The sequence below is a fragment of the Heterodontus francisci genome, unplaced genomic scaffold (genome assembly GCF_036365525.1).
Source record: "Heterodontus francisci isolate sHetFra1 unplaced genomic scaffold, sHetFra1.hap1 HAP1_SCAFFOLD_64, whole genome shotgun sequence".
NCBI classification, from domain to species: domain Eukaryota; kingdom Metazoa; phylum Chordata; class Chondrichthyes; order Heterodontiformes; family Heterodontidae; genus Heterodontus; species Heterodontus francisci.
The window spans coordinates 6,771,470-6,784,233 of NW_027140221.1; positions in this window are offsets into that span (position 1 = coordinate 6,771,470).

Genomic DNA, 12,764 nt, shown 5'->3' on the forward strand with positions numbered 1-12,764 from the left:
GTATGTCTTTGTTTGTTGGTGTCAGTGTATGTCTTTGTTACTTGGTGTAACTGTGTGTCTGCGTTCCTGGGGATCATTCAATGTCTTTGTTACTTGGTGTCAGTGTATGTCTTTGTTACCTGGTGTCAGTGTATGTTTTTGTTACTGGGTGTCAGTGTATGTCTTTATCACTTGGTGTCCGTGTGTGTCTGTGTTACTGGGTGTCAGTGTATGTCTTTGTTACTGGGTGTCAGTGTATGCCTTTGTTACTTGGTGTCAGTGTATGTCTTTGTTACTTGGTGTCAGTGTGTGCCTTTGTTACTTGGTGTCATTGTGTGTCCTTGTTACTGGGCGTCAGTGTATGTCTTTGTTACTGGGTGTCAGTGTATGTCTTTGTGACTTGGTGTAAGTGTGTGTCTGTGTTACTGGGTATCAGTGTCTGTCATTGTTACTTGGTGTAAGTGAGTGTCTGTGTTACTGGGCATCAGTGTACGTCTTTGTTACTTGGTGTCAGTGTATGTCTGTGTTACTTGGTGTAAATGTGCGTCTTTGTTATTTGTTGTCAGTGTATGTCGGTGTTACCTGGTGTAAGTGTATGTCTTTGTTACTTGGTGTCAGTGTATGCCTTTGTTACATGGTGTAAGTGTGTGTCTGTGTTACTGGGTATCAGTGTATGTCTTTGTCACTTGGTGTCTGTGTCTGTCTTTGTTACTTGGTGTCAGTGTGTGTCTGTGTTACTGGGTATCAGTGTATGTCTTTGTTAATTGGTGTCAGTGTATGTCTTTTTTACTTGGTGTAAGTGTATGTCTTTGTTACTTTGTGTCATTGCATGACTTTGTTACTTGGTGGAAGTGTGTGTCTGTGTTACTGGGTATCAGTGTATGTCTTTGTTACTTGGTGTCTGTGTATGTCTGTGTTACTTGGTGGAAGTGTGTGTCTGTGTAACTGGGTATCAGTGCATGTCTTTGTTACTTGGTGTCAGTGTATGTCTTTTTTACTTGGTGTAAGTGTATGTCTTTGTTACTTGGTGTCAGTGTATGTCTTTGTTACTTGGTGTCAGTGTGCGTCTGTTTTACTGGGTATCAGTGTATGTCTTTGTTACTTGGTGCAAGTGTACGTCTTTGTTACTTGGTGTCAGTGCATGTCTTTGTTACTTGGTGTAAGTGTATGCCTTTGTTACTTGGTGTAAGTGTATGTCTCTGTTACTTGGTGTAAGTGTATGTCTGTGTTACTGGGTATCAGTGTATGTCTTTTTTAGTTGGTGTCATTGTCTGTCTTTGATACTTGGTGTAAGTGTGTGTCTGTGTTACTGGGGATCAGTGTATGTCTTTGTTACTTGGTGTCAGTGTATGTCTTTGTTACCTGGTGTCAGTGTATGTTTTTGTTACTGGGTGTCGGTGTATGTCTTTGTTACTTGGTGTCCGTGTCTGTCTGTGTTACTGGGTGTCAGTGTATGTCTTTGTTACTGGGTGTCAGTGTATGCCTTTGTCACTTGGTGTCAGTGTATGTCTTTGTTACTTGGTGTAAGTGTGTGTCTGTGCAACTGAGTATCAGTGTATGTCTTTGTTACTTGGTGTAAGTGTGTGTCTGTGTTACTGGGTATCGGTGCATGTCTTTGTTACTTTGTGTCAGTCTACGTCTTTGTTAATTGGTGTCAGTGTATGTTTTTGTTACTGGGTGTCAGTGTATGTCTTTATTACTTGGTGTCCGTGTGTGTCTGTGTTACTGGGTGTCAGTGCATGTCTTTGTTACTGGGTGTCAGTGTATGCTTTTGTTACTTGGTGTCAGTGTCTGTCTCTGTTACTTGGTGTAAGTGTATGTCTGTGTTACTGGGTATCAGTGGATGTCTTTGTTAGTTGGTGTCATTGTCTGTCTTTGATACTTGGTGTAAGTGTGTGTCTGTGTTACTGGGTATCAGTGTATGTCTTTGTTACTTGGTGTCATTGTATGACTTTGTTACTTGGTGTAAGTGTGTGTCTGTGTTACAGGGTATCAGTGTATGTCTTTGTTACTTGGTGTCAGTGTATGTCTTTTTTACTTGGTGTAAGTGTATGTCTTTGTTACTTGGTGCAACTGTGTGTCTGTGTTACTGGGTATCAGTGTATGTCTCTGTTAATTGGTGTCAGTGTATGTCTTTGTTACTTGGTGTCAGTGTGCGTCTGTGTTACTGGGTATCAGTGCATGTCTTTGTTACTTGGTGCAAGTGTACGTCTTTGTTACTTGGTGTCAGTGCATGTCTTTGTTACTTGGTGTAAGTGTATGCCTTTGTTACTTGGTGTAAGTGTATGTCTCTGTTACTTGGTGTAAGTGTATGTCTGTGTTACTGGGTATCAGTGTATGTCTTTGTTAGTTGGTGTCATTGTCTGTCTTTGATACTTGGTGTAAGTGTGTGTCTGCGTTACTGGGTATCAGTGTATGTCTTTGTTACTTGGTGTCAGTGTATGTCTTTGTTACTTGGTAAAAGTGTGTGTCTGTGTTACTGGGGATCAGTCAATGTCTTTGTTACTTGATGTCAGTGTATGTCTTTGTTACCTGGTGTCAGTGTATGTTTTTGTTACTTGGTGTAAGTGTGTGTCTGTGCAACTGAGTATCAGTGTATGTCTTTGTTACTTGGTGTAAGTGTGTGTCTGTGTTACTGGGTATCGGTGCATGTCTTTGTTACTTGGTGTCAGTGTATGTCTTTGTTACTTGGATTAAGTGTGTGTCTGTGTTACTGGGTATGAGTGAATGTCTTTGTTACTTGGTGTCAGTGTATGTCTTTGTTACCTGGTGTCAGTGTATGTTTTTGTTACTGGGTGTCAGTGTATGTCTTTATTACTTGGTGTCCGTGTGTGTCTGTGTTACTGGGTGTCAGTGCATGTCTTTGTTACTGGGTGTCAGTGTATGCCTTTGTTACTTGGTGTCAGTGTATGTCTCTGTTACTTGGTGTCAGTGTATGTCTTTGTTACTTGGTATAAGTGTGTGTCTGTGTTACTGGGGATCAGTCAATGTCTTTGTTACTTGGTGTCAGTGTATGACTTTGTTACCTGGTGTCAGTGTATGTTTTTGTTACTGGGTGTCAGTGTATGTCTTTGTTAATTGGTGTCAGTGTATGTCTTTTTTACTTGGTGTAAGTGTATGTCTTTGTTACTTGGTGTCATTGTATGACTTTGTTACTTGGTGTAAGTGTGTGTCTGTGTTACTGGGTATCAGTGTATGTCTTTGTCACTTGGTGTCTGTGTCTGTCTTTGTTACTTGGTGTTAGTGTGTGCCTGTGTTACTGGGTATCAGTGTATGTCTTTGTTAATTGGTGTCAGTGTATGTCTTTTTTACTTGGTGTAAGTGTATGTCTTTGTTACTTGGTGTCATTGTATGACTTTGTTACTTGGTGTAAGTGTGTGTCTGTGTTACTGGGTATCAGTGTATGTCTTTGTTACATGGTGTCTGTGTATGTCTGTGTTACTTGGTGTAAGTGTGTGTCTGTGTAACTGGGTATCAGTGCATAGTCTTTGTTACTTGGTGTCAGTGTATGTCTTTTTTACTTGGTGTAAGTGTATGCCTTTGTTACTTGGTGTAAGTGTATGTCTCTGTTACTTGGTGTAAGTGTATGTCTGTGTTACTGGGTATCAGTGTATGTCTTTGTTAGTTGGTGTCAGTGTATGTCTTTGTTACTTGGTGTAACTGTGTGTCTGTGTTACTGGGGATCAGTCAATGTCTTTGTTACTTGGTGTCAGTGTATGTCTTTGTTACCTGGTGTCAGTGTATGTTTTTGTTACTGGGTGTCAGTTTATGTCTTTATTACTTGGTGTCCGTGTGTGTCTGTGTTACTGGGTGTCAGTGTATGTCTTTGTTACTGGGTGTCAGTGTATGCCTTTGTTACTTGGTGTCAGTGGATGTCTTTGTTACTTGGTGTAAGTGTGTGTCTGTGTTACTGGGTATCAGTGTCTGTCTTTGTTACTTGGTGTCAGTGTGTGCCTTTGTTACTTGGTGTCATTGTGTGTCTTTGTTACTGGGTGTCAGTGTATGTCTTTGTTACTGGGTGTCAGTGTATGTCTTTTTGACTTGGTGTAAGTGTGTGTCTGTGTTACTGGGTATCAGTGTCTGTCATTGTTACTTGGTGTAAGTGTGTGTCTGTGTTACTGGGCATCAGTGTACGTCTTTGTTACTTGGTATGTCTGTGTTACTTGGTGTAAATGTGTGTCTTTGTTATTTGTTGTCAGTGTATGTCGGTGTTACCTGGTGTAAGTGTATGTCTTTGTTACTTGGTGTCAGTGTATGTCTTTGTTACATGATGTAAGTGTGTGTCTGTGTTACTGGGTATCAGTGTATGTCTTTGTCACTTGGTGTCTGTGTCTGTCTTTGTTACTTGGTGTTAGTGTGTGTCTGTGTTACTGGGTATCAGTGTATGTCTTTGTTAATTGGTGTCAGTGTATGTCTATTTTACTTGGTGTAAGTGTATGTCTTTGTTACTTGGTGTCATTGTATGACTTTGTTACTTGGTGGAAGTGTGTGTCTGTGTTACTGGGTATCAGTGTATGTCTTTGTTACTTGGTGTCTGTGTATGTCTGTGTTACTTGGTGTTAGTGTGTGTCTGTGTAACTGGGTATCAGTGCATGTCTTTGTTACTTGGTGTCAGTGTATGTCTTTTTTACTTGGTGTAAGTGTATGTCTTTGTTACTTGGTGTCAGTGTATGTCTTTGTTACTTGGTGCAACTGTGTGTCTGTGTTACTGGGTATCAGTGTATGTCTCTGTTAATTGATGTCAGTGTATGTCTTTGTTACTTGGTGCAAGTGTACGTCTTTGTTACTTGGTGTCAGTGCATGTCTTTGTTACTTGGTGTAAGTGTATGCCTTTGTTACTTGGTGTAAGTGTATGTCTCTGTTACTTGGTGTAAGTGTATGTCTGTGTTACTGGGTATCAGTGTATGTCTTTGTTAGTTGGTGTCATTGTCTGTCTTTGATACTTGGTGTAAGTGTGTGTCTGTGTTACTGGGTATCAGTGTATGTCTTTGTTACTTGGTGTCAGTGTATGTCTTTGTTACTTGGTATAAGTGTGTGTCTGTGTTACTGGGGATCAGTCAATGTCTTTGTTACTTGGTGTCAGTGTATGTCTTTGTTACCTGGTGTCAGTGTATGTTTTTGTTACTGGGTGTCAGTGTATGTCTTTGTTACTTGGTGTCCGTGTCTGTCTGTGTTACTGGGTGTCAGTGTATGTCTTTGTTACTGGGTGTCAGTGTATGCCTTTGTCATTGGTGTCAGTGTATGTCTTTGTTACTTGGTGTATGTGTGTGTCTGTGCAACTGAGTATCAGTGTATGTCTTTGTTACTTGGTGTAAGTGTGTGTCTGTGTTACTGGGTATCGGTGCATGTCTTTGTTACTTGGTGTCACTGTATGTCTTTGTTACTTGGAGTAAGTGTGTGTCTGTGTTACTGGGTATGAGTGAATGTCTTTGTTACTTGGTGTCAGTGTATGGCTTTGTTACCTGGTTTTAGTGGATGTTTTTGTTACTGGGTGTCAGTGTATGTCTTTATTACTTGGTGTCCGTGTGCGTCTGTGTTACTGGGTGTCAGTGTATGTCTTTGTTACTGGTTGTCAGTGTATGCCTTTGTTACTTGGTGTCTGTGTCTGTCTCTGTTACTTGGTGTAAGTGTATGTCTGTGTTACTGGGTATCAGTGTATGTCTTTGTTACTTGGTGTCTGTGTATGTCTGTGTTATTTGGTGTAAGTTTGTGTCTGTGTAACTGGGTATCAGTGCATGTCTTTGTTACTTGGTGTCAGTGTATGTCTTTTTTACTTGGTGTCAGTGTGCGTCTGTGTTACTGGGTATCAGTGTATGTCTTTGTTACTTGGTGCAAGTGTACGTCTTTGTTACTTGGTGTCAGTGCATGTCTTTGTTACTTGGTGTAAGTGTATGCCTTTGTTACTTGGTGTAAGTGTATGTCTGTGTTACTGGGTATCAGTGTATGTCTTTGTTAGATGGTGTCATTGTCTGTCTTTGATACTTGGTGTAAGTGTGTGTCTGTGTTACTGGGTATCAGTGTATGTCTTTGTTACTTGGTGTCAGTGTATGTCTTTGTTACTTGGTATAAGTGTGTGTCTGTGTTACTGGGGATCAGTCAATGTCTTTGTTACTTGGTGTCAGTGTATGACTTTGTTACCTGGTGTCAGTGTATGTTTTTGTTACTGGGTGTCAGTGTTTGTCTTTGTTACTTGGTGTCCGTGTCTGTCTGTGTTACTGGGTGTCAGTGTATGTCTTTGTTACTGGGTGTCAGTGTATGTCTTTGTTACTTGGAGTAAGTGTGTGTCTGTGTTACTGGGTATGGGTGAATGTCTTTGTTACTTGGTGTCAGTGTATGTCTTTGTTACCTGGTGTCAGTGTATGTTTTTGTTACTGGGTGTCAGTGTATGTCTTTATTACTTGGTGTCCGTGTGTGTCTGTGTTACTGGGTGTCAGAGTATGTCTTTGTTACTGGGTGTCAGTGTATGCCTTTGTTACTTGGTGTCAGTGGATGTCTTTGTTACTTGGTGTAAGTGTGTGTCTGTGCAACTGAGTATCAGTGTATGTCTTTGTTACTTGGTGTAAGTGTGTGTCTGTGTTACTGGGTATCGGTGCATGTCTTTGTTACTTGGTGTCAGTGTATGTCTTTGTTACTTGGAGTAAGTGTGTGTCTGTGTTACTGGGTATGGGTGAATGTCTTTGTTACTTGGTGTCAGTGTATGTCTTTGTTACCTGGTGTCAGTGTATGTTTTTGTTACTGGGTGTCAGTGTATGTCTTTATTTCTTGGTGTCCGTGTGTGTCTGTGTTACTGGGTGTCAGTGTATGTCTTTGTTACTGGGTGTCAGTGTATGCCTTTGTTACTGGGTGTCAGTGCATGTCTTTGTGACTTGGTGTAAGTCTGTGTCTGTGTTACTGGGGATCAGTCAATTTCTTTGTTACTTGGTGTCAGTGTGTGTCTTTGTTACCTGGTGTCAGTGTATGCCTTTGTTACTTGGTGTCAGTGTATGTCTTTGTTACTTGGTGTAAGTCTGTGTCTGTGTTACTGGGTATCAGTGTATGTCTTTGTTACTTGGTGTCAGTGTGTGCCTTTGTTACTTGGTGTCATTGTGTGTCTTTGTTACTGGGTGTCAGTGTATGTCTTTGTTACTGGGTGTCAGTGCATGTCTTTGTGACTTGGTGTAAGTGTGTGTCTGTGTTACTGGGTATCAGTGTCTGTCATTGTTACTTGGTGTAAGTGTGTGTCTGTGTTACTGGGCATCAGTGTACGTCTTTGTTACTTGGTGTCAGTGTATGTCTGTGTTACTTGGTGTAAATGTGTGTCTTTGTTATTTGTTGTCAGTGTGTGTCGGTGTTACCTGGTGTAAGTGTATGTCTTTGTTACTTGGTGTCAGTGTATGTCTTTGTTACATGGTGTAAGTGTGTGTCTGTGTTACTGGGTATCAGTGTATGTCTTTGTCACTTGGTGTCTGTGTCTGTCTTTGTTCCTTGGTGTCAGCGTGTGTCTGTGTTACTGGGTATCAGTGTATGTCTTTGTTAATTGGTGTCAGTGTATGTCTTTTTTACTTGGTGTAAGTGTATGTCTTTGTTACTTGGAGTCATTGTATGACTTTGTTACTTGGTGTAAGTGTGTGTCTGTGTTACTGGGTATCAGTGTATGTCTTTGTTACTTGGTGTCTGTGTATGTCTGTGTTACTTGGTGTAAGTGTGTGTCTGTGTAACTGGGTATCAGTGCATGTCTTTGTTACTTGGTGTCAGTGTATGTCTTTGTTACTTGGTGCAACTGTGTGTCTGTGTTACTGGGTATCAGTGTATGTCTCTGTTAATTGGTGTCAGTGTATGTCTTTGTTACTTGGTGTCAGTGTGCGTCTGTGTTACTGGGTATCAGTGTATGTCTTTGTTACTTGGTGCAAGTGTACGGCTTAGTTACTTGGTGTCAGTGCATGTCTTTGTTACTTGGTGTAAGTGTATGCCTTTGTTACTTGGTGTAAGTGTATGTCTCTGTTACTTGGTGTAAGTGTATGTCTGTGTTACTGGGTATCAGTGTATGTCTTTGTTAGTTGGTGTCATTGTCTGTCTTTGATACTTGGTGTAAGTGTATGTCTGTGTTACTGGGTATCAGTGTTTGTCTTTGTTACTTGGTGTCAGTGTATGTCTTTGTTACTTGGTATAAGTGTGTGTCTGTGTTACTGGGGATCAGTCAAAGTCTTTGTAACTTGGTGTCAGTGTATGTCTTTGTTACCTGGTGTCAGTGTATGTTTTTGTTACTGGGTGTCAGTGTATGTCTTTGTTACTTGGTGTCCGTGTCTGTCTGTGTCAGTGGGTGTCAGTGTATGTCTTTGTTACTGGGTGTCAGTGTATGCCTTTGTCACTTGGTGTCAGTGTCTGTCTTTGTTACTTGGTGTAAGTGTGTGTCTGTGCAACTGAGTATCAGTGGATGTCTTTGTTACTTGGTGTAAGTGTGTGTCTGTGTTACTGGGTATCGGTGCATGTCTTTGTTACTTGGTGTCAGTGTATGTCTTTGTTACTTGGAGTAAGTGTGTGTCTGTGTTACTGGGTACGAGTGAATGTCTTTGTTACTTGGTGTCAGTGTATGTCTTTGTTACCTGGTGTCAGTGTATGTTTTTGTTACTGGGTGTCAGTGTATGTCTTTATTACTTGGTGTCCGTGTGTGTCTGTGTTACTGGGTGTCAGTGTATGCCTTTGTTACTTGGTGTCAGTGTCTGTCTCTGTTACTTGGTGTAAGTGTATGTCTGTGTTCCTGGGTATCAGTGGATGTCTTTGTTAGTTGGTGTAACTGTCTGTCTTTGATACTTGGTGTAACTGTGTGTCTGTGTTACTGGGTATCAGTGTATGTCTTTGTTACTTGGTGTCAGTGTATGTATTTGTTACTTGGTATAAGTGTGTGTCTGTGTTACTGGGGATCAGTCAATGTCTTTGTTACTTGGTGTCAGTGTATGACGTTGTTACCTGGTGTCAGTGTATGTTTTTGTTACTGGGTGTCTGTGTATGTCTTTGTTACTTGGTGTCCGTGTCTGTCTGTGTTACTGGGTGTCAGTGTATGTCTTTGTTACTGGGTGTCAGTGTATGCCTTTGTCACTTGGTGTCAGTGTATGTCTTTGTTCCTTGGTGTAAGTGTGTGTCTGTGCAACTGAGTATCAGTGTATGTCTTTGTTACTTGGTGTAAGTGTGTGTCTGTGTTACTGGGTATCGGTGCATGTCTTTGTTACTTGGTGTCAGTGTATGTCTTTGTTACTTGGAGTAAGTGTGTGTCTGTGTTACTGGGTATGGGTGAATGTCTTTGTTACTTGGTGCCAGTGTATGTCTTTGTTACCTGGTGTCAGTGTATGTTTTTGTTACTGGGTGTCAGTGTATGTCTTTATTACTTGGTGTCCGTGTGTGTCTGTGTTACTGGGTGTCAGTGTATGTCTTTGTTACTGAGTGTCAGTGTATGCCTTTGTTACTTGGTGTCAGTGGATGTCTTTGTTACTTGGTGTAAGTGTGTGTCTGTGTTACTGGGTATCAGTGTATGTCTTTGTTACTTGGTGTCAGTGTGTGCCTTTGTTACTTGGTGTCATGGTGTGTCTTTGTTACTGGGTGTCAGTGTATGTCTTTGTTACTGGGTGTCAGTGTATGTCTTTGTGACATGTTGTAAGTGTGTGTCTGTGTTACTGGGTATCAGTGTCTGTCATTGTTACTTTTTGTAAGTGTGTGTCTGTGTTACTGGGCATCAGTGTACGTCTTTGTTACTTGGTGTCAGTGTATGTCTGTGTTACTTGGTGTAAATGTGAGTTTTTGTTACTTGTTGTCAGTGTATGTCGGTGTTATCTGGTGTAAGTGTATGTCTTTGTTACTTGGTGTCAGTGTTTGTCTTTGTTACATGGTGTAAGTGTGTGTCTGTGTTACTGGGTATCAGTGTATGTCTTTGTCACTTGGTGTCTGTGTCTGTCTTTGTTACTTGGTGTTAGTGTGTGTCTGTGTTACTGGGTATCAGTGTATGTCTTTGTTAATTGGTGTCAGTGTATGTCTTTTTTACTTGGTGTAAGTGTATGTCTTTGTTACTTGGTGTCATTGTATGACTTTGTTACTTGGTGTAAGTGTGTGTCTGTGTTACTGGGTATCAGTGTATGTCTTTGGTACTTGGTGTCTGTGTATGTCTGTGTTACTTGGTGTAAGTGTGTGTCTGTGTAACTGGGTATCAGTGCATGTCTTTGTTACTTGGCGTCAGTGTATGTCTTTTTTACTTGGTGTAAGTGTATGTCTTTGTTACTTGGTGTCAGTGTATGTCTTTGTTACTTGGTGCAACTGTGTGTCTGTGTTACTGGGTATCAGTGTATGTCTTTGTTAATTGGTGTCAGTGTATGTCTTTGTGACTTGGTGTCAGTGTGCGTCTGTGTTACTGGGTATCAGTGTATGTCTTTGTTACTTGGTGCAAGTGTACGTCTTTGTTACTTGGTGTCAGTGCATGTCTTTGTTACTTGGTGTAAGTGTATGCCTTTGTTACTTGGTGTAAGTGTATGTCTCTGTTACTTGGTGTAAGTTTATCTCTGTGTTACTGGGTATCAGTGTATGTCTTTGTTAGTTGGTGTCATTGTCTGTCTTTGATACTTGGTGTAAGTGTGTGTCTGTGTTACTGGGTATCAGTGTATGTCTTTTTTACTTGGTGTCAGTGTATGTCTTTGTTATTTGGTATAAGTGTGTGTCTGTGTTACTGGGGATCAGTCAATGTCTTTGTTACTTGGTGTCAGTGTATGTCTTTGTTACCTGGTGTCAGTGTATGTTTTTGTTACCGGGTGTCAGTTCATGTCTTTGTTACTTGGAGTCCGTGTCTGTCTGTGCTACTGGGTGTCAGTGTATGTCTTTGTTACTGGGTGTCAGTGTATGCCTTTGTCACTTGGTGTCAGTGTATGTCTTTGTTACTTGGTGTAAGTGTGTGTCTGTGCAACTGAGTATCAGTGTATGTCTTTGTTACTTGGTGTAAGTGTGTGTCTGTGTTACTGGGTATCGGTGCATGTCTTTGTTACTTGGTGTCAGTGTATGTCTTTGTTACTTGGAGTAAGTGTGTGTCTGTGTTACTGGGTATGAGTGAATGTCTTTGTTACTTGGTGTCAGTGTATGTCTTTGTTACTTGGTGTAAGTGTGTGTCTGTGTAACTGGGTATCAGTGTATGTCTTTGTTACTTGGTGTCAGTGTGTGCCTTTGTTACTTGGTGTCGTTGTGTGTCTTTGTTACTGGGTGTCAGTGTATGTCTTTGTTACTGGGTGTCAGTGGATGTATTTGTGACTTGGTGAAAGTGTGTGTCTGTGTTACTGGGTATCAGTGTCTGTCATTGTTACTTGGTGTAAGTGTGTGTCTGTGTTACTGGGCATCAGTGTACGTCTTTGTTACTTGGTGTCAGTGGATGTCTGTGTTACTTGGTGTAAATGTGTGTCTTTGTTACTTGTTGTCAGTGTATGTCGGTGTTACCTGGTGTAAGTGTATGTCTTTGTTACTTGGTGTCAGTGTATGGCTTTGTTACATGGTGTAAGTGTTTGTCTGTTTTACTGGGTATCAGTGTATGTCTTTGTCACTTGGTGTCTGTGTCTGTCTGTGTTACTTGGTGTATGTGTATGTCTTTGTTACTTGGTGTCAGTGTATGTCTTTGTTCCATGGTGCAAGTGTGTGTCTGTGTTACTGGGTATCAGTGTATGTCTTTGTTACTTGGTGTCATTGTCTTTCTTTGTTACTTGGTGTAAGTGTGTATCTGTGTTACTGGGTATCAGTGTATTTCTTTGTTACTTGGTGTCAGTGTATGTCTGCGTTACTTGGTGTAAGTGTGTGTCTGTGTTACTGGGTATCGGTGTATGTCTTTGTTACTTGGTGTCACTGCATGTCTTTGTTACTTGGTGTAAGTGTATGTCTTTGTTACTTGGTGTCAGTGTATGTCTTTGTTACTTGGTGTATGTCTTTGTTACTTAGTGTCAGTTTATTTCTTTGTTACTTGGTGTAAGTGTATGTCTTTGCTACTTGGTGTCAGTGTATGTCTTTGATACTTGGTGTAAGTGCATGTCTGTGTTACTGGGTATTAGTGTCTGTCTTTGTTACTTGGTGTAAGTGTGTGTCTGTGTTACTGGGTATCAGTGTATGTCTTTGTTACTTGGTTTCAGTGTATGTCTTTTTTACTTGGTGTCAGTGTATGTCTTTGTTACTTGGTGTCATTGTATGTCTTTGTTACTTGGTGTAAGTGTGTGTCTGTGTTACTGGGTATCAGTGTATGTCTTTGTTACTTGGTGTCTGTGTGTGTCTGTGTTACTTGGTGTAAGTGTGTGTCTGTTTTACTGGGTATCAGTGTATGTCTTTGTCACTTGGTGTCTATGTCTGTCTGTGTTACTTGGTGTCAGTGTATGTCTTTGTTACTTGGTGTCAGTGTATGTCTTTGTTACTTGGTGTCATTGTATGTCTTTGTTACTTGGTGTAAGTGTGTGTCTGTGTTACTGGGTATCAGTGTATGTCTTTGTTACTTGGTTTCTGTGTGTGTCTGTGTTACTTGGTGTAAGTGTGTGTCTGTGTTACTGGGCATCAGTGTACGTCTTTGTTACTTGGTTTCAGTGGATGTCTGTGTTACTTGGTGTAAATGTGTGTCTTTGTTACTTGTTGTCAGTGTATGTCGGTGCTACCTGGTGTAAGTGTATGTCTTTGTTACTTGGTGTCAGTGTATGTCTTTTTTACATGGTGTAAGTGTGTGTCTGTGTTACTGGGTATCAGTGTATGTCTTTGTCACTTGGTGTCTGTGTCTGTCTGCGTTACTTGGTGTAAGTGTATGTCTTTGT